This window comes from Pristis pectinata, chromosome X, assembly GCF_009764475.1.
Source record: "Pristis pectinata isolate sPriPec2 chromosome X, sPriPec2.1.pri, whole genome shotgun sequence".
Lineage (NCBI taxonomy): Eukaryota > Metazoa > Chordata > Chondrichthyes > Rhinopristiformes > Pristidae > Pristis > Pristis pectinata.
Genome location: NC_067450.1, coordinates 3,429,337 through 3,456,044, shown reverse-complemented (window position 1 = coordinate 3,456,044; position 26,708 = coordinate 3,429,337). Strand labels below are relative to the sequence as shown.

Here is a 26,708-nt window from a genome sequence, read left to right as displayed (position 1 = left end):
TAGAATCTTGCTATATAGTACCATGCTACCAATTGTGATGCTGTTGCATCTTGAAGTATCTCAGCCTATACTGCAGAGAAACACCTACAATGATGTTATTTTCTCCAAATTTGACTAGTTTTGACCTTTGACTAAACTATAGAGAATCCAAGTATGCATTAAAAAATGTACATTAATGTTTATTCTTCCAGTATTCCTAACTCACCCTGATTCATTTTTAATGTCCTAATTGAGGGCATTTCTCAGAGGAATGAACTTGATGGTATTTGTATATCAATTTGGTAAATATCAATATATGTATATACAAAATATTCTTGTATGTAGGATGTACTTCGTGCTCTCAAATCGGGTAAGAGTTAAAGCCCCATTTTTAAGATTTAAGTGCACAATATTGGCTGACTCTTGAATGTAGTGAAGAAATGCAGTTTCAAATGTGTTGTCTTTTGGATGAAGTGCAAAACCAAGGCCCTGCCTGGTCTCTCTCGTGGACAAAAATGATCCCAAACCGTTTTTCACAGAAGAGTTGGGGAGATCTACCTGGTGTCCTCAGCCAACCTCACAAAAACACCTTTCACTTGAAGAGGCACATTAAAGCAGCATGGTCGGATGTGTCACTTTGTCGAGGGCTTCCCAACAGCAAACTTTTATTGTGCAGAAGATCCAAGTTGACATGTGCAGTAGAATTGGCTTTTATTTGTTGTTGTGGAGTTAGTAGAGGAAATCTGAGTATGTGTGGGAGTTGGGGGTAAGATAGGAAAGAGCAGAGTAGGTAGGTGTTCGGGGGGGGGGGGGTGGTGTGCTGCAGACATTGGCAGCAATCTGGGGAGTGATGGCAGTTGCAGATGGAGCAAAATTTAAGAAACCACCTAGAGGATCTTAAAAAGACTGGATGCCTTGGATTCCATGACAGTGGACCTGGTAAGTTTGGACCCCCTTTTACCAATGCCAAAGCAGAATTCCCCTCCAGTTAAGACCTGAATGGTGTGGGCTTGTTTGTACGTTACAATTCTGTATGTGACAACAAAATGTATATTGTGCATCTTTTAACACATCTGACGACCTCCATGCAAATGCACACCATAAGCATCCTGGATCTGCATCTAATGTGCTCCTGGTCCATTGAATACAATTTGATTTTTTTAATTTAAAAATTCCATTGTGTACTACACAAAATCACCATGCCACTTGATGGATTTTTTAGAACATTATCCGGTCATTACCTTGTTTGTGATTTGTGGGATCTTGCTAGGTGCATATTGGTTGCTGCATTTTCTGCAACAGAATGACGATAGTATTTCATCGATTATAATGCGCTTTGGGATGTCCTGAAAGTTGCTATATAAATGGAAGTTATTTTTGTGTGTCACGTTTTAAAATGAAAAATATTGATGCAAGTACTAAGTACATTTTTTGATAGGAGCTCGCCTACATTCCATGCTGTGACTTCTGCTCTTACAAAGACTTTGATTCTAAATTTCCTCCCCTTGCCCTCTTGCTATCTGGATTTTTTTTAAATATTGTAAACTCTCCGCTGCCCTAGCTTGTGAGAAATAGTGGTCCTTCAACGGATTCCTCTCTCCAATCCAATTCGCTCCCTCTAAGACTGCTGCTAGTTTACAAAAAAAGTCCCAACTTTCAGGTGCCTGACCTATCACTAATTTGGCCTTAACAGCTCTCTGAAAACAAAAATATAACCACTGTTTCACTTTTAAGATTTTTTTCACGTTTTTTCCAGACCCGGATCTTCAAAGTTTTTCCTTTATAATCTCCTTACCATACCATATACATCACAGGAGCCCCCTTGTTATTATATTAAATGTTGTACATTAACCATTTTATGATGTATCATTGATGTGTTCACGGAGCTTGCTCTGTGCAAACTGGTGCACAGGAAGATAAGTTGATAAGCAGGGGAAAATTTCTTCCCGTAATGTCACAATTGTAGTATTACATTGGAGCAGATCGCCATGTAGAGAGAGAAATAGCACAAACCATTTTGTTATACGAGCCTGTGGAAGGCCAGTTGTTCTATCAAGCACTCATTTTAGCCTGCACTCGAGATGCCAAGAGCAGCACAACAATATAAGTTAGTACCCAGCAGTTATTTAATATGTTAGGAAAGGCAAGAAAGCAAAAAAAAAATCCTGGAAAGCTCCTCTTAACCCCACCATTTTCCTTTTTTCTCCCACCCTGCTGATCAAAACCAGTCCACGAGATCATTGAGTTGTGCAAGTGTTGGTTACTGTCGAAGTAATCTTTTACATGGTGTGATCTCTGTCTCAGACAAGCTGACAACACATTTCAAAGGCTTGACCCTCTCGGGAAATGAAGATTCAATTTTCAGATTGCAGGTTACGGCAGAGTTCCGTTCCCGAGAACTGTTCGTAACTCGAACAGTTCGCAAGACGGAAACGCGGCCACGAACCGAGCTCCAACGTGGCAGAAGATGCCTGCAGAGCGGACTCGTCCCATGGGAATAGATAGTCTAGAAAAGCAGTTTAGATCTTGTTTTGCTGTTCTTAATAATAAAGCTAATATTAACATATTTAGCCCAAGCCTATCTCGTCCTAATAACCTAATTTTAAAAGATTTTAATATAGACAAGGTTTTAAATGCTGTTGACTTTTTTAAAAAAAAACGGACGCCGCTGCTGGCATGGACGGCGTTGACTCTAGATAGGATTTGCAAAATGGACATCAATGTGTTAACTAGAATGTATTCTTCTTGGATTAGATGTGGCAAAATTCCAGCTAGTGTCAAGAACATTGTCTCCCAAACGCTTGTCCGTATGTATGGGCTGTACATAGGTCGAGCGTTCAAAACATGGAGAGGGCCTGTATCTCTAATTTTTCTGTAGATTTTATCCATAACCCCAATTCTCCTCATTCTTTAAAACTGAAATATTCTATGTAGGTATACAATGCACACTTTTCATTATTTCTGTGTATTTTTTGTTCCTTGATTTTTTTTGGTACACTGGTTTTCCAAATTCATTTGGAATTGATCCAGTGAATTGACAGAATTTCTGCAGCCAAAGTCCTGGGAAAGCTGGTACAATATTTCAAGATCCCAACAATCCATGCATTATTAAACAGCAGGGACCTATCTCATCCTGTTACATTTTGCTACCCATCATGCTGTATCACTTCAAATTTTAAATAAGCTTGAGGGTTCAAAATCAAATAGATGAGTAAAAGGATATGTATAAAGGCTAATCATTGGCAATATAGAATAATGAAAGTCACTAATTTAAAGTTTCACAGAAAATTAAACGGTTTTGTATTGTAAGTCCCCAAATCCTAGTAAAAAATCATACAATATCATTGCAAGAAATATCGATTTTGATTTATTCAGTCCCTATGCATATTGTGGAATAATGTTTTTTTTAAAAGAATAAAAGACTTGATTCCTCAGCCCCACATATATACATACACATATGGCATATATAGTATATAATCTTGCATGTACCATACTTGAAATTGTATGTTGTGCCTATGACACTAAATGTATAGGGTCAAATAAGTTTAATCTGCCAAGCTTGCCATTGTTGATTTGCTCAAATATCTACCTTTAAAAGGTCAAAAGCTATCTTTATTGATCAAGAACCATGAGCTTGCTCAAAATTAGACATTACAACAAAATAAACAAATTTGGTTCTAATTTAGCAATTTGAAATATTTTGATTTTTAAATTTTCCTAAAATTCTTATTGGACTTTTTTTGGGAAAATAAACCTAAATGTTTTAAAACTGAAAGATGCCAGCAGGCGTAGAAATCAAGTTTTGTCCCATTATAAGTATAATCCTGTCAAATTTCATTCAGTGTCCGTTATTATTGGTAAGCAAGGATACTGTGACAATTAGGATTATTCTGTTTGTAGCTTAAATGCACACTCAACTAGCTGAAAACAAAGATATTTTAGCAATGTCATGGTCAAAATGGCTTCCACGACTGCATGATAGGAAGTTGGACATTTTTTCACTATGCATGAAGTGCATCTGGAGCCAGGCAAGCCAATGCTATTGATTACCAGCATTGAATGTGTTTGGAAAGCCAATAATGCTGGAGACAGTTGTCACAAGTAAGGGGAGACTTGATCTGATTTTAGTACAGATATCACTTTACAATTACAGGTGGACTTTGATATGCTTTTCAGTATGTATTATGTAGCTTGTTTGTTTTTGAAAAGAAGTGCCTCTCCTTAATAGATTTGTGCAGAAAGCCACTCAAAGGAACCAAATTGGCTGGTTTATCTGTTTAACTCTTTGTTGAACTGATAGGGTTGCCCCATTATTTGCTGTGACTTCAACAATTTATGTTTTGCTCATTTCTTTGAATGACTCTGAGCAAATAAACATTTGATAATTTTGCCTGTCATAAGTGTCTAGTGTGACTATTGTTAATGATCTCAATTGACAGGTGCATGCATTGAAATTCCTGCAATGCAATCCAAAATGAAATTGGATTATTGTGTGCCAAGAGACTACAATCCCGGATTACTTTGCGCTCAAAGCCTCCATTCAGTTGACAGGAAGTGCAGACTTGCCTATAAGTGCTGGCATTTGCAATGGATGTGACAAAATATTTAGAGGTCTGAATCATCATAAAATGGGTGGCAATAAAGGTGGCATTTCAACATGTGTACCTTAACAGACAGTAAATGAAATGACCAGCTTTGGAAAAACAGTATTGGGAACTTTACATGGGCTCTAATGCCTTTGGATAGAGAACTAGAATTAGCTTGCTGGACTATTGCTTGCAGAATTGTCTGCACTCCAGTTAGGGGCTTAAAATGGAAGTTGCAAAACAAGTCAAATGCAAGGAACCTTAATGTCAACAAAATAAAGATGAAAAGGAAAGCAAATAGAAACTGGATGCAGTGGCAGCAAGAAGTTGTGAAGGTATATTAAATTGTAGCCAATGAATTTCAGGTGAGTGAAAGTACCACAGGTCAAGCCTGTGACCTGGTATGTGTGGTAAAAATGGGCACTGACACAAAATGGGCAAAAGTGAATCACTGGCCAGTTTTTGTCTTTCCAAGCTGTTGTGCCAACTGTGGCTCAGAGGGTTGTACCCTAATCTCTGAGTTGGAAGGTTGTAGGTTAAAGCTTCACTCCATAGATTGGAATCTAAGTCTTCATTGTGGTACCAAGGGAGTATTCATGGTAGAGATTGCCCACCTTTCAGGTGAAATGTTGGCTTAGAATTCCCTGCCAGTACCAAATTGCCTGTACTCACCCCTGATCTACACAGGAACTTCAGACTTGTCTTTCAGACTTGGCTAGTTACTAATGTGTTTCTGTAGAATCCATGCTATTAAACCAAGCCCCTGACAATGCTGTCAGCTAGATGCAATAGGTTCCGTGTTAGTATTTGTAGAATACTGTTGCAAGACCCTCAATGAACATCACTAAAGTACATTGGCTGGTCGTTAGCACTTTGCTGTTTATGGGAATATTCTACTCACAAATGTGCACAGAATGCTGCTTGCTACATTTCCCACATAACAATAGTAGCACCACTTAAAAGCTATTTCATTTCCTGTGATGATGAAAGGTAATTTAGGAATGGCTTAAGTTTAAGAAGATTTTTGTTCAATTGATAATGAAGTCCGGAAGAGTGCAAGGAGAGATGGCAATTTGCTATGACTTGATCTCACAGCATCACAGAATGGATACAGCACAGGAAGGCCATTCAGCATATCAAGTCCATACTAGCTTTATGTAAGAACAATCCAGCTGGTCCCACTCTCATGACCCTGCAAATTCCTTTTGGATGCTTATCCGGGTCCCTTTTTAGAATGCCACAATTTAATCTGCCTCTACTACTAATCCTGGCGTGCACTCCAGACTCTAACCACTCACTGCCAATGGAATAGTTTCCCTGTATCCACTCTGTATACACCCTTCATTATTTTAAATACCTCTATCAGATTCCCCTCACAACCTCCTCTATTCTAAGGGCAACCACACCTACTCCAGTCCATGCACGTAACTAAAGTCCTTCATCCCTGGAATTATTTTGTTAAATCTCTTTTGCATCCTCTAAACCCTTCACATCATTCCTAAATTATGACAGAACCAGACATAATGCTCTATAAACAGCTGAACCAGTGTTTTATAAATGTTCATCATGACTTCCTTGCTTTTGTACTCTGCCTCTCTTTATAAAGTCTTGATCACTTTTTCAGCCTGCCCTTCCACTATTAATGAACTATGTACATATACCCACCAATCTCTCTGTTCTAGTGCACCTTTTACAATTGTACTCTCCAGTTTATATTACCACTTCCAATTCTTCTTACCATTTCTCCACTTTAAATTTCAGTAGCTACCCATTTCACCAGTCTATATCTCATTGAAGTCTATTACTATCATCCTCACAATTCACTACACCTCCAAATTTTGTGTCATCTGCAGTTTTGGAAACTGCATTCTGTACATCAATGTCTTAACTATTAATATGCATTAGAAAAGCAGTGGTCTGACTCCTACGGAACTCTGCTGTACACTTCCCTCCAGTCGGAGAAATAACTTTTCAACTGTTTGCTCTTATCAGTTTTATATCCATTTTGCTAAATCCCCTTTTATTCAGTCTTGTTGACAAGCCTATAATGTAATAGTTTATCAAATGCCTTTTGGAAGTCCATATATACCACATTAACTATATTTTCTTTATTGATCTTCTGTGTTACTTAATCAGAAAACTCTATTGAGTTAGTTACAATTTTCCTTTTAATACATCTACACCCCCACCCCACACAAATCTTTACCTTGTACATCCAATCTTAATTGATGATAAATCAATAGGAATTGTTAGGGCATTCAAACTGCTGGTGGAAGACCATAAGCAACACTATAGAAGATGGGTGAAAAGCCCAGTACCATCACTCGGTGGAAAATAGATTCTGAACTATAAGCTGCAATAAGAAAAAATACAATTCCTAGCTGTTATAATTTCAAACTTTAAGCTAGAGGAACAAGTTTAGTTACTTAATGGTACAGATAATTTTGGAGATACAGTGGTACAGAAACAGGTTAGATGAAGAAGATGCAAAGATGAGGCAGGAGATGAATATATATTTGCAGTATAATTTGCAGATTCAGGTGTGGCTAGGTTGACATTTGTAGACACGTACACTGACTGTAGTAAAAAGCAATTAACCTACATTCAGATGGTACATCTGAAAGTATTTCTCATATATTTTTAACCTACATCTACAACAGTTCAACATGAAGCAGACTTTCTCATTCATCAATGTTTGGAATTTGGGAATGAATTTAGCAACAAATTTTGGTGCATGTTCCAGGTTTTTGTCCAGCAGTTGCAAGTAGTACATTGCTGCCTTCAGTGAATGTTGACTTGCGTAATGGACCACAGCTGGGACTTCAGGGTACTATGTCACATTTTCAGCATCTATTCAGTCTTAGTCGCATATTGAGTTTGGAGATGGATCTGTTGATACTGTAACCTACCACATTCACAAATAGTGAACCTACCAGAGTTGGTCTGCAGGCCTGGGAGGATGAAAATAACCAGTTTCCTGAGCAGACTAATAACAGCACAGTGCCTCTCATATGGAATCCAGCAGGCACCATTAGTATGGCCCTACCTTTATTCCTAAACACAGATCTATCCACAAATACCTGAATAGTAGTGTGATTTTTTTTTAATGTACTCATCCATCCTACCTCCTCCAACTTGCACATGCACAAGGATCCTCCATTTTGCAACTCACTTGCCAACTGATATTTGTGGGACTGCAAAATAGTACGTTTCTAATTTTGCAATTGTTAGAAATTGGGAAATCTCCCACTCTAGTATAACCTTCCCTCTTCTTGAGCAGCCCTTCAAGATTGAGGATGACTTGCATCCACTCCAGTTCTGTTGGTTTTGAGGTGGCTGATGAGGCCAATATGGGATCCACAGACTCTTCCATAGATGGGGTAGGCAAGTGAGAGGTGGTGCTCTCCTTCCACCACTTACACAGGGCTCCTTTGTGCTCCCAATGTATGGCCTCAAGGTTCCCAATAATGCTCCTCCCCCACTTTGAATGGTCATGGACCAGAGGTTCCCAGGAGTTGATGGTGATGTTGCATTTCTTTATGAAAGCTTTGAATATATCTTTGAATCTTCTTCTGTCTGCCTGGTAACATGTTCTGACAACAGCTCTGAACAGAGTGTCTGTTTCTGGAGTCTGGTGTCGGGTATGTGAACAAAGTAGCCTCACCAATAGGGTGTAACAATGGCCTCAATGCTGGGATGTTACCCTGGGAGAAGGCACTGATATTTGTTTGCTTATCATTCCAGTGAATTTGGAGGATTTTGTGGAGATGGTGTTGGTGGTATTATCCAGTGCCTTGAGGTGCCTACAGCAGATAGTCCAGGTCTCAGAAGCGTATAGGAGAGCAGGGATCACTCTTGCCTAGTAGACCATGACTTTTATGCTATATCTAAGATCTTGATCTTCAAACATCCTTTTTTTCAACTGACTAATGGCTGTGCTGGTGCATTGAAGACAGTGGTGGATTTTATCATCGACAACTGCCTTTGCCGAGAAGTGGCTGATGAGGTATGGGAAGTGATCCACATTTTCCATGGTCTTGCTGTGAACCTTTATTGTTGGAAGGCAATTTGACTACTGCAGCTTGACTAGATGACCTTGCTTCCAGAGTATAATTGCTGTTGGTTGAACGGTTTCCCATCAGTTTTGAACATTGGGTCTATTCAAATGGGAAATTTGGTGCAGCATTGTGGTGAGAAAGATTGAGAAAAGCGTTGGGGTGATATGACCCAGCCTTCTTTGACATCTGTCTTCACTGAGATTGGTTCTGGTTTAGACCTTTTGATTAATATTATGGCCTGCATGCCACTGTGGAACAAACTTGTACCCTCAATGTTATGTGGTTTTGGCTGTAACATTAGCCAGCCAGTTTGAGTGAACAGTGGCTGGCAGGCATTCGGGTGTATCAGTATTACAGCTGAGTAAAGGTAATTACAGAGGCATGAGAGAGAAGCTGGCCAAAGTTGATTGAAGGGGAACCCTAGCAGGGATGACGGTGGAGCAGCAGTAATGGCAGGAGTTTGGGAGTAATTCGGAAGAAGCAGCAGCATTCTAACGGGAGGATGAAGCAACAGTAGCTGACAAAGGAAGTCAAAGACAGCATAAAAGCAAAAGAGAGGGCATACAATATTGCAAAAGCTAGCGGGAAGCTTTTAAAAACCAAAAGAAGGCAACTAAAAAAAGCAATAAGGGGAGAAAAGATGAAATACGAAGGTAAGCTCGCCAATAGTATAAAAGAGGATACCATTGCAGGATGCCCCCAGAACACTCTACACAAAGATGCATTTCACTGTATGCTTCCATGAACATGTGACTAATAGAGATATCTAAAGTTGTTTCAGATATATAAAGAGTAAAAGAGAGACAAGAGTGGACATTGGACCGCTGGAAAATGATGCTGGAGAAGTAGTAATAGGGAACAAAGAAACGACAGACAAACTGAGTGAGTGTTTTGTGTCAGTCTTCACTGTGGAAGACACCAGCAATGTGCCAGAAATTCAAGAGAGGGGGCAGGAGTGAGTGTAGTCACCATCTCCCTGGCCCTACACTCAGCTCTGGAGCATCTGGACAGTAAAGACACTTACATTAGACTATTGTTTATTGACTGCAGCTCTGCCTTAAATACAATAATCCCAAGCAAACGTCACCAAACTCTGAGACCTAGGACTCAACATCTCCCTCTGTAACCGGATCCTTGATTTTCCAACCAACAGACCGCACGCAATCAGTGAGGATAGGCAGCAATACCTCTGGCACAATTATTTTCAACACTGGTGCCCCACAAGGCTGTGTCCTCAGCCCTCTACTCTACTCCCTATACACTCACGACTGTGTGGCCAGATTCTGCTCTAACTCCATCTACAAGTTTGCAGATGATACCACCATTATAGGCCATATCTCAAACAGTGATGAGTCGGAGTGCAGGAAGGAGATAGAGAGCTTAGTGGAATGGTGTCATGACAACAATCTTTCCCTCAATGTCAACAAAACAGAAGAGCTGGTCATTGACTTCAGGAAAGGGGGCAGTGTACATGCACCTGTCTACATCAACGGTGCTGAGGTTGAGAGGGTTGAGAGCTTCAAGTTCCTGGGAGTGAACATCACCAACAGCCTGTCCTGGTCAAATCACATTGATGCCACGGCCAAGAAAGCTCACCAGCGCCTCTACTTCCTCAGAAGGCTAAAGAAATTCGATTTGTCCCCTTTGACTCCCACCAACTTTTATCGATGCACCACAGAAAGCATCCTATCTAGATGCATCATGGCTTGGTATGGCAACTGCTCTGCCCAGGACTGCAAGAAACTGCAGAGAGTCGTGGACACAGCCCAGCAAATCGCGGACACCAGCCTCCCCTCCATGGACTCTGTCTTTACCTCTTGCTGTCTTGGTGAAGCAGCCAGCATAATCGAAGACCCCACCCACCCAGGTCATTCTCTCTTCTCACGTTTGCCATCAGGTTGAAGATACAAAAGCCTGAGGGCACGTACCACCAGACTTAAGGACAGCTTCTACTCCACTGTGATAAGTCTATTGAACGGTTCCCTTATACGATGAGATGGACTCTGACCTCACGATCTATCTTGTTGTGACCTTGCACCCTATTGCACTGCACTTTCTCTGTAGCTGTGACACTTTACTCTGTACTGTTATTGTTTTTACCTGTACTACATCAATGCACTCTGTACTAACTCAATGTAACTGCACTGTGTAATGAATTGACCTGTACGATCGGTATGCAAGACAAGTTTTTCACTGTACCTCGGTAAAAGTGACAATAATAAACCAATACTTAAAGCGGAGGTTGATAGGTTCTTGATTAGCAAGGGTGTCAAAGGTTACAGGGAGAAGGCAGGAGAATGGGGTTGAGAGGGAGAGCCATGATCAAATGGTGGAGCAGGCTCGATGGGCTGAATGGCCTAATTCTGCCCCTATGTCTTATGGTCATTCTTTGAGTTTTATGGCTGAGATTTGAACAACAGTTTATGCAGTAATCCCTTTGCAATTGATGGCTGACTGTTGACTTCAAGCTTTTGATTGAGAAAAGGTTAAACAGCAGGTAGGCCAGATTCCCTGTCTGCAGTCTCCTCACTACACTGTGCCTGGAGGCCATGGTGGAAATACCTTGATACTATTACACACACTATCTGGCAGGTGATGAACCAAACAAAGAATGAGGTCCCTTCAGACAGTGCAACTAATCAAAAAGTGGACGTGTTGTTGCAGTTTCTAGAATGCCTACAAGGCTCCTGTTATCTGATCACATTGTTTTATCACAATGGTCAGTGGCTATGAGTACTATTTCACCAACATACTGACTGATTTGATTGATTTAAGTACTTAACCTATTATTAACTGATACTAGATGTTTTGCATATCTACATTGACTTTCTCAATTGCACAAACTACCTACTCAAGTGTTTTGAAGATATTCCTTTTGTCCTTTAAAAAACAATGCTATTGGTGTATATGAAGTTTGTACAATAAAGTAAGCTCTACCAAGTGTTCTGTGTATTTAACCAACCAGTGAATTTCCAATTTCTGTTTTGTCCTTTGGTCCAATGGCTTTTCCAGTGTAAGAGAATGCAAAAAATAATCACTGTAATAATCTTTTATCACTACCATGACTATACAACATTCTGATATGCTACTTCCTTCATGAAAGGTTTTGAAGAATTAGGTTTAGCAAGGGCAGAGGCTGCATAAAATTCGGAGTCTCAATTTTTAAGCAGTATCTTCTTTACTCGAAATGCCCTGCAGATGGCGGTACAGGGGAGCTGTTATCCCCACTGCTCCACCCAAGAAATCCAGAGATCTGTCACTGTATGTAGCCTTGTAATTTCTCCACTGAAGTGTATTTGGAGGTGGTTGTTGAGCCAGTCATAGACTTGTACAGCACAGAAACAGGTCCTTCAGCCCACTGTGTCCGTGCCACCCATTATACCCACCTGCATATTTACCCTGTCTTGTAGTGCCGGTAAGTTTTAATGATCTAGAGTCTGAGAACATGAGTGTGTACTTTCTTGCAGACTAACAACAATTAAGGTGTTTCTGTCACACATATGATGATGTCCTTGTGTCAAATATTCACATGAGTTAGTTGCATATTTACACACAAATGTACCCACATTCACCAGGTGCACATTGACTGCATCAGAAAGCACCTTCCCCTTTCAACTATGAAGCCTAAAAAGATTATGGATTCTTGCCTGAGGGTTGCTTTTATTTCAGATTGATCTCAAATCCAACCTAAAATTTCTACTAAGACAGTGTAGTACTGTTGGTTCAAATCCTACATCATCAATATACTGGATCACGTTATCAGGTCGAGAACATGATTTCAGTACATCTGCCACACTGTTAGAACAGTGCGGATTAGTTGTGAAATCCTATGGTAATTGATGTTGACTGGGCACTATTGCTACAGAAGAAGGATTCAGATTTGTTTAACTTGTATTAATCATCGTTGATTTCTTCATAGGACATATCGTATACTATCTCCTGTATACTATCTCCCCTGTTGCCTGTTTATAGATACAGCTATTTATAGAGAATAGGAACACAGTTATTATGGCATTGATCTGGTCCCTGCTACATTGTATGTTTGGCCACATTGGTTATAAGGCAACCCTTAAGAACAGTGATCTTACTATTAGATAACTCATGGGTGACGGCCACATAAAACAAGTAGTTCAAGTATAATGTTTCCAGTCTGCAATAGGAGAGGTCCTCTCCCCTCTGCTAAGACACTATCCCTTACCACGGCTGTAAAATGAATAGACTGTCCCTGAAAAGGAAAATCAACACAGTGACCAACAGAAAAGTGTATTGGGGGCTTCTTACTGAAACCAGACTCAAAAATGACTCTTCTCATTGTGGTTCAGCTAACATCACAACTATGAAGGCCATTCTCTGCCAAGCCTGTATTTTTTTAAAAAGAGATTCTTTTGAACACAAGAGTGGTGGGTGCCTGGAGCGCACTGCCAATGGTGATGGTGGAGGCAGATACGATAGAGGTGTTTGAGACACTTGGATAAACACATGCAGCGAATGGAGGGATATGGACCATGTGCAGGCAGAAGGGATTAGTATAATTAGCTTAATTAGTTCAGCACAACATCATAGGCTGAAGAGCCTGTTCCTGTGCTCTACTGTTCTGAAATGCTCAGCAGGTCAGGCCATATCTATAGGAAGAGAAAAAGAGCTAACATTTCAGGTCAAATACCTGTTTCTCTTGAAGGAAATATTCCTATTCACTCGATCCTTTAGTCTCTGAAGAGCCCCGGACATCTTCAGTATTGGACTGTGCCAATCTCTTGTCCAGGCCTCTCTCTGTGTGGACAGAGTCCTTTGCTCTGGGATACTGAGCTATTGTTGTGGATTGCCAACTGGGGACTCAAGCTGGCACCCAATAACAATGTGTTTTCACTGTCTTCCTTCTGTTTCAGATGCAGTCGGGCTGAGGTTTCACAAGTGGCAAGGTCAGCATTCTTGTTGCTAGATTAGTCCTGCTCTTCCTCTGGAGGAGATACTGAAAGACCAGCCACTCTGAGCTTTAACTATTTAATCTGTTTTCCCAATATTCCTGCACAGCTGACTCTAACTATTGAACTATCTTGCTGTCTGGATTTTGTTGAGACAGGACCCAAAGAACTTTGAAGGAAAATTCAAAGTTGTGGAATCATGCCATAGTATTAATCAAACATCCTACTGTTCCCTGCAATTCCTAACATGATTATGCATTCTCCTGATGCACTTCCAGTTGTTGGATCACTGCTACCTTTTGCCTGCACAGCCCCCGGTACCTTTCTAAAGCGCCTACTGCATCACAATTTGCCTGCACTCACTTTTCTTCCTTGATTATTTTAATAACTAAGAATATTTTGGTCTGTACTTGATATATATTTTGATAGGCCTGACCACTATTCGGATCATAGCCACATGCAATCCAATAGCAGAGTTTCTTCTTGTTGAGGTTCCTTGCCATTTAAACTGGGAAATCACCTTTCAGATTCTGCAGCACAGAATCTAGAATGCCAAAGGGGAAGGTGGGTCATTTTTTTTTGAACTTTTGTTTTTGTTCAGTTTAATGTTTTTATTTCATACGTGTTTTTAGATTTTCACTTAAAAATAATTTTCACTTTTAAATTATGTCATTTTTAATTGATATGTCACTGAATGCCCTGCAACTGGGATTGTGAGTTGTGAGGATGCAGAGGCTTCAAGGCAATCAGACAAGTTGAGTGAGTGTGTGGATACATGGCAGATGCAGGATAACGTGGATAAATGTGAAGTTGAAAAAAACAGAAAGGAAGATTATTATTTAAATGGTGATAGATTGGGAAATGTTGATATACAAAGGGATCTGGGTGTCCTTGTACACCAGTCACTGAAAGCAAACGTGCACGGGAGTAAGCAGTTAAGGCAAGTAGTATGTTGGCCTTCATTACAAGGGTTTTTGAGTACAGGAGAAAGGATGTATAACTACAATTTGGTGTTTGGTGAGGCCATACCTGGAGTATGGTGTCCAGTTTTGGTCTCTTTATCTAAGAAAGATTATACTTGCCGTAGAGGGTATGTAGTGAAGGTTCCCAAACTGACTCCTGGGATGGCAGGACTGTCCTGTGAGGAGGGATTGGGTCACCTAGGCCTGTATACACTGGAGTTCAGAAGAATGAGAAGAAATCTCATTGAAATATACAAAATTCTGGCAGGGCTTGACAGGCTGAACGCAGGGAAGATGTTTTCCTTGGCTGGGGGTTTTCAGAATGAAGAGTCACAGTCTCTATAAAGATACAAGATATTTAGGACTGAAACTTGGAGAAAGGTCTTCACTCTGAGGGTGGTGAACCTGTGGAATTCTCTACCACAGATGGCTATTTTTATTTCTGCTTTCATTTCAGATTCTCACTGCCTGCAGTTTTTGATTTTAGATTCTTCCTAATATGGCATTCACCACAGAGAAAAACTCATAAGATCAAGAAGCAGGAATAGGCTAGCCAGCCCTTTGACTCTGCTCTACCATTTATCAAGATCTCAGCTCCATTTCCCTGCATTGTATTCAGTAAAACTCTGATAATTCAGCACACTCAGGACTTTGTTAGTGCTGGACTAGCAGCTTTTCCAGACTCAAGACTGCAGATGCTGGAATCTGGAGCAAAAAAAAACAGGAACTGCTGGAAGAATTCAGTGGGTCAGGCAGCATTTGTCGAGGGAAATAGAAGGTCGACATTTCGGGTTGAGACCTTTCATCTGGACTGAGAGACAAGGGTGAGGCAAGAGCTGGCAGGTGATAGGTGGGTCCAGGTGAGGAGGGGGTGATAGGCAGATGGGGTCAGGTGGGGGAAGGTAAGGGAGGAAATAGTGAAAGAGGCTGGGAGGATTTCTGGACACACAGGCGATTCTGCAGATGCTGGAACAACACCCCAAATGCTGGAGGAACCTGCTGAGTTCCTCCAGCATTTTGAGAGGAGTTCTGGACTACTGGATGTGATATCTATTAATTATCTCAACACTCTTTCAATTCAGTTTTTTAAGATGTTACACAGTATGTAAAATTTTCCAGGGAACCAGGTAAATTGAAAGGGACCCCAGGAACCGGGGCCCCAGTGAGTGGGAGCGAGGGAACTGGGGCCCAGTGAATGAAAGAGAGGACAGTAGAATCAGGGCCTCAGTGAGTAAAGACGTAGAGCATTAGAAACCGAACCATCGTGATTTCTGGATAGTTGGACAGCGGATTATCAGTTTTGCTGTATTCACTTATTATCTGGAGATCTATCGATCTGTTTTGAATGAACACAACGACTGCGCGTCCAAAGCCCTCCGAGTGAAGACATTTCTTCTCGTTTTCGTACTAAAGGCTACTCCTTATTCTGAGACTTCTATTTTTTATGTTGTATACAAGAGCAGCAAAGTTCCTTTGAACATCAACAGTTTCTAATTTGTCAGCATTTTAACAATACCCAGCGTTTCTGTTCTGATATTTCATGATAAAATTAGTGAAAATGTAGAAGGATTGGTTATGATAAAAATTTCAGAGAACATCTGCACTCCAGATTTAATCCAAAAGCAGCAGGCTGGTTAAAAATCTTATTGGAAAGCTATTGATAGAGAATTGGTGCGTTTTCTAAAACGATACATGTTAAACTGTCTGACTCAAATGAACGTTTGATGTTGGGCATTGAGTGGCAATGGGCAGACTTCACTGTGTCTGCCGGCAAAGGCGTTTGTGTTGCATTTTTTTTAGTCTGGAGTTTCTCTTGGCTCGGAGGACCAGGTTTGATGCTCTTTGTCACGAAGTTCCCCTTGACTGGGAGGACTTGCGTAGAGCCTCTTTGTGTCGGAGCTGTGAGGGAAGGAGCTGAGGCGAGCCGGACTGAACTGTGCTGTATAGGTAAACCCATCCCTGGTTTGTGAGTTTCATACACGTTACATTTCGGGTTCGGTGGCATTATCCTAGGATTTCAGTGCGTGTTCCTTGTACGGACAGGGTCCGGGTTTGTTTGCGGGCCGGGAGTCATTTTAATTTGTAGCAGGAAGTCGAGGCCTAAAGGCGCCATTACAGCCTGAAATCCAGGGAGCGCGTTAGTGAGGTGGTTGTTGCAAACAGCTGGAGTCCGGAGGGATTGATCCGTGCTCGTCAAATATATGGCTAGAAAAATATAAACCATAAAAGTTCAGAATTACAAATAATGGGGTTTAACTTCGTCTATTTACTGATTTTCGGATGCAATTTATTTTCCGAGGGGCCACTTCTGAAATATCATGTATTGGAGTAATGGACCGTCGCCGGGTGGGACTGGGTGTTAGGTGATCGAGGAGCGAAGTGTGTGATAATTGGGTCTCAGAGACTGAAAGCGAAGGTCCCAATAACCAGTTGTTGAAATTTTTAGAATGGGAGCATTTTATCAGTTTCTATGATTTTCCTTGGCGTTGCTCATTTTTCTAGAAAAATTGTTGTAATTGATTCTGTTTCTCTCCCTTTCTTATCCTCTCTACCTACCACTCTGTTGCCCTTTTTCTCTCTTTGTGTCACTTTGTAGATCAAGAGACAGACAACACAAGTCTGTTACTTATTTAAAATATATAAATTTAAAATAGATAAAGCACCTTCTCATGTTTATTTTATAATCCACTCATCTTCAGTTGTTATAACTATGCTGGGCAGCTCTGAATTCAACTTCTCTTCCCTAGTGTTGAAGGGGAAGTGAATGTTTAAAATGTATATTTCCTGTTGTCCTTGCACTCTGGGAGTATATTTAGCTATCTATTATAGTCCCACTGTTTTCTGGTAACTTTGGTGACTGAGGTAAATAAACTTAACACTTTGAGGTATACTTTTTGCTTGCAAATCAGCCATACTAGTGCCAAAATTGAGAAACTTCATGTGCCGTTTTCTACGTTGCAAATTTACATTCTGTAATCTTCCATGTTGGTTTAGAAAAATCACACTGGAAAATAGCCCTGTGCACAAGAGAAGCCAGGTTCAGTTAACACCAAAGCAAGTTTCTGCCAATTGCATCTGTTTGTGAGTCCTCACACAAAATTAACATTACTTTTCTGGAGCAAAAAAACAAGCTGCTGGAGGAACTCAGCAGATTGGGCAACATTTGGGGAGGCAAAGGGATAATCAAAGTTGAGGTCAAGATCCTGCATCAGGACTGAGAGTGTAAAGTGGAGGTGGCCACTATGAAGAGGGGAGGGGTGAGGCAGGAGTTGGCCAGCAATAGATGGAGTTTAGTGCATATTGTCAACCCATGAGTAATAAGCAAAAACAATGTTGGAAATGCTCTGCAGATCAGACAGCATCTGTGCAGAGAGAAAGTTAACATTTTAGATTGATGACTTCTTATTAGTGATTTCTTTCTGAATTAACGTGAATTTTTAACAGGCATTTTGACACATAGAACAACAAATAGAAAATATTGATGGAGGCATTGTGAATGTAGAACAACTATTTTATGGGAAAGTTTAATAACATTTATAGTTTTGTAAAAAAAAAGTTTTAGCATTATTTCCATGTCGTTCCACCCTGAAGAAGCGATATGTGATCAAAAACTTGAAATTCTTAAAAAATTACTACCTCTTTATAACTTTTTAGTAATTCGAAACTGATTTGTCCTTAGTTTTTCTTTTAATTTAAAAAGTTAATTGCTAACCTTGGATAGGCTTGCCTTCTCTATTAACTCCCAGCTTTCGGATTGTAAGTTTCCTATCAAATTTGACAATGTGCCAACATTGTACATCACGAGGAAGCCCAAACAGGAACCACTAGTGTGGTGCACTGAAGTGTGCCGTCGGAGGAGAATGGTAGGAAACCAGTGCTGTATAATGACAAAACTGAAGCACCAAAAGGCTATTTTTTTTTCTATAATGATATTGCTCCTTATAGTATTGATTTGTCTACACAACAAAAAAACTTGGGAGTATTCACAGGTACACAGCATTAGGAACAAAAGGCCATGAGGCTGAGTGAGTTTACAGAATGATGACTTCCTTTCACCCATTGTTGGCATGTTTGACCTGTAAGCATTTGCACACTGAGATAAGCCTTCAGCCAATCGCTATTGCATGTGTATACAAGACCTTTAATCACATGCTTAGGACATCACAAAATGTTTCGCATCTAATCAGATTATTTTTGAAAAGTAACTAAATTTATGATCAGACAGTGAAATCAATCTGCAGATGCTGGAATTCTGAAGTAAAAACAGAAGATGCTGGAAACACTCAGCAGACTCTGGAAAGAAACAGTATATATTTAAAGTTAACGACCACTTTTCAGAACTGGGAAGTTTAAAGTTGCAGAAGGGATGGATAGGACAATAAATGATGGGATGAAGCCAAGTTTGCTATGGAGATAAACTGTAGGTGAGGTTATTTGGTTGGTAGGTTGATGAGGGTAGTTGGGGGGGTGGGGGGGCGGTGGAAGAATACAAACAAAGGAACATAAGAGCTATAAAACGAATGCAATTAGAGAAAACAAACTAAGGAATGTAAAATGCTGAGATGTAGGACATGCCCAGCAGGTCAAGCCATGCTACTGGGGAGAGGAAAACTGAGTTAATATTTCCAGATGGATTATCTCCAGCAGAAGTGGCCAATTCTGATACATACAGAGAAGGTGATTTACTTGAAGTTGTAGTATTCACTATCAAGATCAAATTATCTGTTTTTGGTTATTTTGTTTGAGAAGACAATGCTGCTTTGGATACTAGAAGAATTCATGGTTTCTTGATTATAGCAACAGGAACTTATGCTCCCCTATAGGCAGTTGGGTCCTTGGTTTAAGATGTCATCTGAGAGGATGCGGCATGAATTTAAGGACCTTCCTTGGTACTGCACTGAGGAACCAACCTAGATTATAGGATCATATGTGTGCTCAGGCTTCAACTAAGTTATAAATTCACTGTTAAAATGCAGTTGTATTAAACTTACCCATTCAATCATCTTTTCTATTTTTTAATGCCTTCATCATGAAGATTTTACTTCAGGGCCACAGCCTTTCAGAACCTAGATGAACTTTTTAAATTTGAAATCCCACACTTGCAACAATAATTCTTTTTACCTCTTCTGAAGATAATTATTTTTGGCTTGCTTTTTATTCTAAATGTACAGCTTGGGATCTTGTCCACTGGAATTTGAGCTAAATTGCTAGTAATTCAACAGATTGCCCCTTTTGCTCTTTCCACAGCAGCATTATATTCGGCAAAAATAATCAGTGGCATGATCTCTGTGGTAAGAGTTAAGAAGTGAGGTGTTTGGAGTTAGGATGGGTAGTGGTGTGGAATGAGTTTCAGGCTAATCAAGTTTTGACAGGCTCTTGTTCTCTGCTTCCTGCTTTCTTTTCCTTTGTACCATCTCTGTCTGCTCCTTCCCCCTTGTGTTGCGTGCAGGGGAAACCAATCAAAAATGTTTCACAGTTGCTTGCTGTGGTTTAATCGTTGACTTTCAGTGCAAACGTGAAGCACTTCCCACTCTAATATCTTTCTTGACACAAAAATATAATTTCTGACTGAGCAACACCACAGGAAATCTGCTGTTTTTGATAAAATGAGTTGCTTCTACACCATAATCTGCAATCATTTGTCATGGTTATTGGTATAGGCTGGGCAATGGCCCTTGTGAGTTGCTGTATTGGTTTCTTTTGTATATCAGTAAGAATACAGCAAAAGATTGTGGGGTAATTTAGGATGGAGAATGGATTGCAAGCACGGTCCCTCCATGATTCGCCTGAATAATGTGTTTCTATTGGATGTCGCATGCAGGTAAGTGACAACTGCATTTCTGAAATGTTTTTTCTTTTGCATGATGTCTTGCATTGATACTTGTAAACTTTAACTCCCTCTGGTTTTCGGGTGTGCAAAGTTTTATTATATGAAACATTTTTGTCTGTTTTGTTGTCTGCAATGGAAGCATAATATTTGATATGAGTGAAATGATACGTGCACTGTTAGTTCAAACTAAATAATTTTACAAATGAAATTTGGCAAGGTATGAAGTTGGAAGTGAAACAATTTATAGTGGCCATAGTAATCCCACATTACTATGCGAAATGGTGTGTCAGGTTTTCGTGCACTACTGTATTGGTGCTATTATTTAAAATGATCTTGTGTTCAATTTACTTTCTTTCATGGTCACTTGAAATTCCTCAAAGTAGCTGGCATTTGCCTATCTAAATATTTTAAGAATGGCGGCATTATGTAAAATAAGTTGCATTTTTGCTTATCTTTATTAGTCACAGCGCATAAAAGCGCATAAAATACTGATCAATTGAGCTAAACACGATAAGCACGTGTTTTTTTGCAACACATTTGACAGGTTCTGAAAATGGTAGCCTGCTTTCTGCAAGCATTAACAAAAATGCATAGGCTTCTCCCACTGTTCTTGCTGTTTTTATGAAAATACTTCAATTTTACCAGACCTTTATATTCTTACGTTCATTTGAAATGAATATTAATTTGTTTATCTAGACTGCTAATATTTAAAGCCATAAGTCTCTTGATCTCCATTCTTCCTCAACGGTGACTTATAATGTTGATTCCATGTTACAGCGGAAGAACAAGTTGTCCTTGGGTCATTAGATAGATTACCCCCCCCCCCACCCCCCCCCAACCCGACTTTATTATCTTTGTAATAAGGAGTAACATTTCATCTTGAGTTCTTTTTCTAAGCAGGCTATCATTTGATTGTTTTGTTGTTCAGATTATTTATGAATGCAACCTATGAATTATTAACTCCTTAAAGAGTTTTATTATTAGTATTGCTTAGAATGGTTGCAGGGTGCTAAAATGGAAAAGTTCTGACGTACATCAAAGTGGTAGGTTACCTAATTATTTCATGTTAACACAGAGCATATATCTGATTGTTGCTCAGCTTCTAAGATAGCTTGTGGGCAGGGTCAATGGTGGTGATGAGATGTCGGGCTAACATACTGAAGGTTTTGCTTTTCTTCAATGGCTAGTTGCCATAATTCCATTGCTCATCTTGCAGTGACTAAACATTAACCCAGTCTGCAATCCTTAAGAATCAATGTTAAAATAAACTTCTTTGTTTTTAACTTATTGATCCCAGTAAAATCATTGGCCCTTGTTGCTTTCGTGGACCTACATCAGAACAGTTGTGGAAAGGTTTGTGGGGCCCTTGAGTTCAATGCTGCACAGTGGTGCAGTCGTTAATGCTGCCACCTCACAGCTCCAGGGACCTGGCTTCATGGCTGTCCTCAGGTTTCCTCTTAATCCCAAGGTAGTTCTGGTAGGTTAATTGTGGTAGGTGGAATGAGACTAATAGCATTGCCCTCCTTGGAGCTGCCATGGCTGAGTCTACGGCCAGATCAGCCATGATTTTATTGAATGGTGGAGCAGGTTCGGGCCAGGTGGCCTAATCCTGTTCCTGTTTCTTGTGTTCTTATGGCTCCAGTGGACTGAATGACCACATGTTATGTAGAAGATAAAGAGAAAGAAATGGGCCAAATGTTCTGGTTTTAATTAATCTCCCATCTCCCCCAAATTGTAAATTGCACGTGGGTGAATTATTCAACTTTATTTTTCTCCTTTTATTAATAGAAATAAATTAGACATCCCCAGATGTCCCCGTTTAAGATGACTAGTTGAGCTGTATAACCTACAAGTCCCAAGTTTTATCTCTTATGTGGTGAGTTGGGTAACCACAGCTAGGTTAGCAGTAGGCATGCCATAATTTATCTCTGGGTGATATCTGGGTTAGGTAGTGAAAATAAAGTGAGGTCTTGTTCCTGACCACATTCCAGTATCCCCTTCTGTCAGTGCATGTGTGAGCATGTATTAGGTTTGGCTTTGAACATTAGGTTTGCATGAGAACAGCTTCCCAATAGTTGATGTTTTTGGCCCACATGTAAGGCAAAGCTGGGTGAGGTGCCAGAAAGCCACTAATTCTAGTACACCTATATTGTCTTCAGGAGTACAAAGAAGAAATTTGGGAGGGAGTAGAATGTTGAAATTCCATTGTTTATTGCTGTAAGTATGTCTTCCTTTAAATCGATGGAAATCTAATCACTAAGGTGGGTGAATCTGTAACTTTGCAGTTAATTCCCTCTGTCTTTGTAAAGATATGACTTGTTTTTCTTTTGCAGTTCCTTGCTGAGCACCTTGAATGAACAGCGCTGAATTAAACTGTAAAATGTCAGGTACAGATCATGTAGTCAACACTGGCAACAACGTGACTGCCAATAGCACTGATATTTGCCGAGAAGTCATGCGCAACTTCTGCACCTGCGGCAAGCGCTGCAAGTTCCGCCACCCAAAGTCTAATAAGTTTTGAGCTTGGCTTTTTTTCCGATGACCTACGTCTTAAATGCTGGATTCCAGTCTGCCGTGACTGACAGAAGGTTGGATGCCAGTGATCAGATGTAAATTGCAGATAGAACCTTGTAGGTGTGGTGAAAATCACAATGTGGAAGGCATGTACAGTTATCCAGCGCTTTTTCCTTGATGAGTAGGTGTCTATCGAGGCAAAGAGTGATCCGCATCTGGATGGGAATGATGCATCCTGAGTTCATATCCAGTTGGTTCCTAATACTTTTGCAAAAACCTTGTCCTGTGAAATCGCAATTGAGAACACCACACGAGTGTCAGACCTGGAGCAAAATGCACACTTCTGCTAACAAATGGCAGTGGAAATGTTGGCCTCCACATTGTGGAAACAAATGGAATATACTTCTCCCAGCAACAGCAGGGAATGCTAATCTGAGAATATGATTAAGACCCAGCACTTTATTATTATACTTTGTTACATCAAATAGACCCCAGTTTCATTTTGACCTCAGCAGGTATTCCTGTAGAATTCTTTGTTTGGACAGATGTTTATAAATGAAGCTTACTGTGAATGTAATATGCTTTACCAACGCATGCTCGCTGTGAAATAGCTTTTGTCTGCCAAACTTTTATATTGATTAATTTAACATGAGTTGGAATATATTGTAATACAAAACTCTGCTCACTGCATTAATTACACTTCTAGTCAATTGATGAATACCTTTTAGCATTGTTACAAAGTTGTGACTTTTTCCAGTTGCTGTTCTGTAGAAGGGCAGTTTTCATTGGGTTGTGCATTGATCATCATCAAGTATGGATCATCAGCATTGGCAACGATGGAACTGCCAATAGCATTGATGTTTCCTGAGATGTCTTGTAGACTGTTGCCCAAAAATATTTATTGTGCTTTTGTTCAAAATTCTGATATTTTCTGTTTTTCTGAAACAAGGAAGCATAATGAATGTATCTGTGAATTTTCTTAAACCATTCTGAAATTTTGGAATCTACTTGTTGCTTAAATGGATGGTCTGTTGTTTTCAGTTATGCTCAGAAATGTTACCTGTTAAATGTAAGGACGAATAGATTGCTTGAGAATGTCAATTTGCATATGGCAACTATTGTGGAAGTGTTCTTGTAGAGATCAGAAAGGATGTAGGGATATTAGTATTGCAATCTGTCAAGGTACTAGTAATCTAATGCTGAACATCTAGATTTACTTAAGTGATTTAAACCACCTTCTACATGATATATTGATTCTCAGCGCAACTGTGATTTCTCTTTCCAACTCGCTCAGTGATACAAGTAGGATTTATTATCATTCATCATTATAGTGGAAAGAAATGATTGAAAAAATTATTTTGCACCACCTTGTAGTTTTGGTTATTTAAAATTGCATTTGAGGGGTTGCCTTTTCTCATGGAAGTTAATTTCTTTGAAGCACACAGCCTTAATATACTTCAACTGTCAACATGATAAATATTTTAATTACTCTTAGCTATTCCTCATCCTAGCTCAAGTTCTTTTTCACTTGGGTGGGTAAAATATTAAAGTTTGAAAATTCTAATCGCCCATTTTTTTAATAGTTCTTACAATGTTTAATTTGGTTCTTTGTCCTTCATCTATGTAATCATTTTCTTTGAAAGTCAACTGGTGCTATGATATTTGTGATTCTGCCAAAACCAGATTTATTAGGTGTCTGCCAACCCTCAACTGATTCTCTTTTTCTCTCTCTCGTGTATCACTCACTCTGTTTCTCAGTAGGTGGCCAAAAGCTTGATCAAAGCACTAGGTTTTGAGGAGTATTTTGAGGCTGAAACTTTTCTCTGGGGAGCTGTCAGACTTGGAGAAGCATAAATAAATGTACGATTTATAGGGCTTGAGGGGATTACTGAGATAAGGAGAGGCAAGACCACAGAGGGATTTGAACATAAGCATGAGAATTTTTTTAATCGAAGCATTGCTTAACAGAGCCAAAGTATATCAGCAAGCATGGGTGATGGGTGAATAGGATGGTGCATGTTGGAGGTTGTGCAGCAGAGTTTTGAATGACCTCTGGTTTATGGAGTGTGGAATGAGTAAGGTTGGCAGGAGCACATTGACACCATTGAGACTAGAGATAACAAACATAGAAGAGGTGTAAATAGAGGGTCTTGATGATGATGTCAATATGCTTAGAAGCTCATCTCTGGGTTAAACATGATACCAATATGGAAAAAAGACCTGTTTGTTTTCAGACATTTGCCAAGGGAAAGGGGAGAGCAGTTGATGGGAAGGTGGATGTAATAAAGAAAAAGGTATTGATGTAGGATAAGTGTAAATGGGTGGTTGATGTTTGGCACAGACTCAATGGGCTGAAAGGCCCATTTTTGTGCTATACCCCTCCATGAAAGGTTATTGTGGAAAATGAAAGCTTGTGATGTATGAGGCAACATATTGGCATGGATAGAAGTTTAGGTGGCTAACAGGAAACAGCTAAACAAATAGTCCTTTTCTGGTTACAAATGTTGTGAGCGGTGGGCTGTATGGGTAGCTGCTTGGGCCTCATCTTTTTACAGTTTATAAAAATGACTTGGGTGAAGGCACTGAAGGTATGGATGCTAAATTTGCTGGTGACACAGGTAAGTAGGAAAGTAAGTTGTGACAAGGGCATAAAGCTGCAAGGCGATATCGAGTGAGTGAGCAGTGATCTAGCAAATGGTGTATACAATGTGGAACATGTGAAATTGTCCATTTTGGAAGAAAAAAAATTAAGCATATTTTCTAAATAGTGAGAAATTGCAGAACTCAGATGCAGAAGGATCTCATTGCCTCTGCATAATTCACAAAAGGTTAGTTTACAAGTACAGCAAGTATTTCCTTGCAAGTACAGCAAGGAATGCCAACAATGTTATTATTTATTGATAGGGAATTGAATATAAAAATTGGAAGGTTATGGTTCAGTTATGTAGAGCATTGGGAGACTGCATCTGGAGTACAGTGTACCTTACTGATTTTCTTATTTAAAGAAGGATATAAAAGTATTGGGAGTAGTTCATAGGTTTATCAGACTGATGCCTGGAATGGGTGGGTTGTCTTATGAGGATAGTTTGGACGGGTTAGGCCTGTATCCACTTGAGCTTAGAATGAAGGAGAACTTGATTGAAACAAGATCCTGAAGTGTGTTGACAGGGTGGAGGTAGAGAGGTTGTTTCCTCAAATCTGTTGTGTGTTTGGGTGGCATATCATGAGAGAGGAAGAGGAGATCAACGGTTTTGGGTAAGATGTGCATGAGTTTGGGAGGCTGGAACACATTCAAGGCTATGGAGAGGAAAGGAAGGTTATGGATAGGACAGTAGTTTGAAGGGACTGATGGGTCAAAGGGGTATCCCTTATGAGGAGAGTGGTGATGACAGCAGATTTGAAATACCCAAAGAGAGAACTATTTAACATTTTCAGATATCATGAGAGCCGGGAAGGAAATCTGGGTGATCAACAGTTTGTATCAAGGTTTGGGCAGCAGATGGGTCTTACAGACAACATAAGATGGGACAAAGACTAGAGAGAGATTCTGGTTTTAGAGCTAGGGGTGCTGGGGGGGAAGCATCAGAAATGTAACTGTGTGTGTTGGGGGAGGGGAAGCTGCAGAGGTAGCAGGGTGAATGGTCTGGCTATAAGATGATGGTTCAGGATGGGGAAGAGAACATGGGAGTTATTTTTGCATTCTCGTTTGTTCTTTGAATTGTGAGCAATTTTGCTTAACAGTGAATAGCTAAACTACTTGTCTGCTGTACTAGGAGTTGTGAACTCTCAACTCGAGAGGGCCAAGGGCCAGTCTGCTTTATCTTTCCTCATAGGACAAACCTGCCATCCCAGGAATC

General features: G+C 40.0%; 1 protein-coding gene across 2 annotated transcripts in view; it reads left to right on the top strand.

Moving 5' to 3' along the window:
• LOC127566974 (zinc finger CCCH domain-containing protein 10-like) overlaps positions 1-26,708 on the top strand; it is a 101,352-nt gene that overhangs the window by 14,683 nt on the left and 59,961 nt on the right. The gene's annotated exons all lie outside the window — the stretch shown is intronic.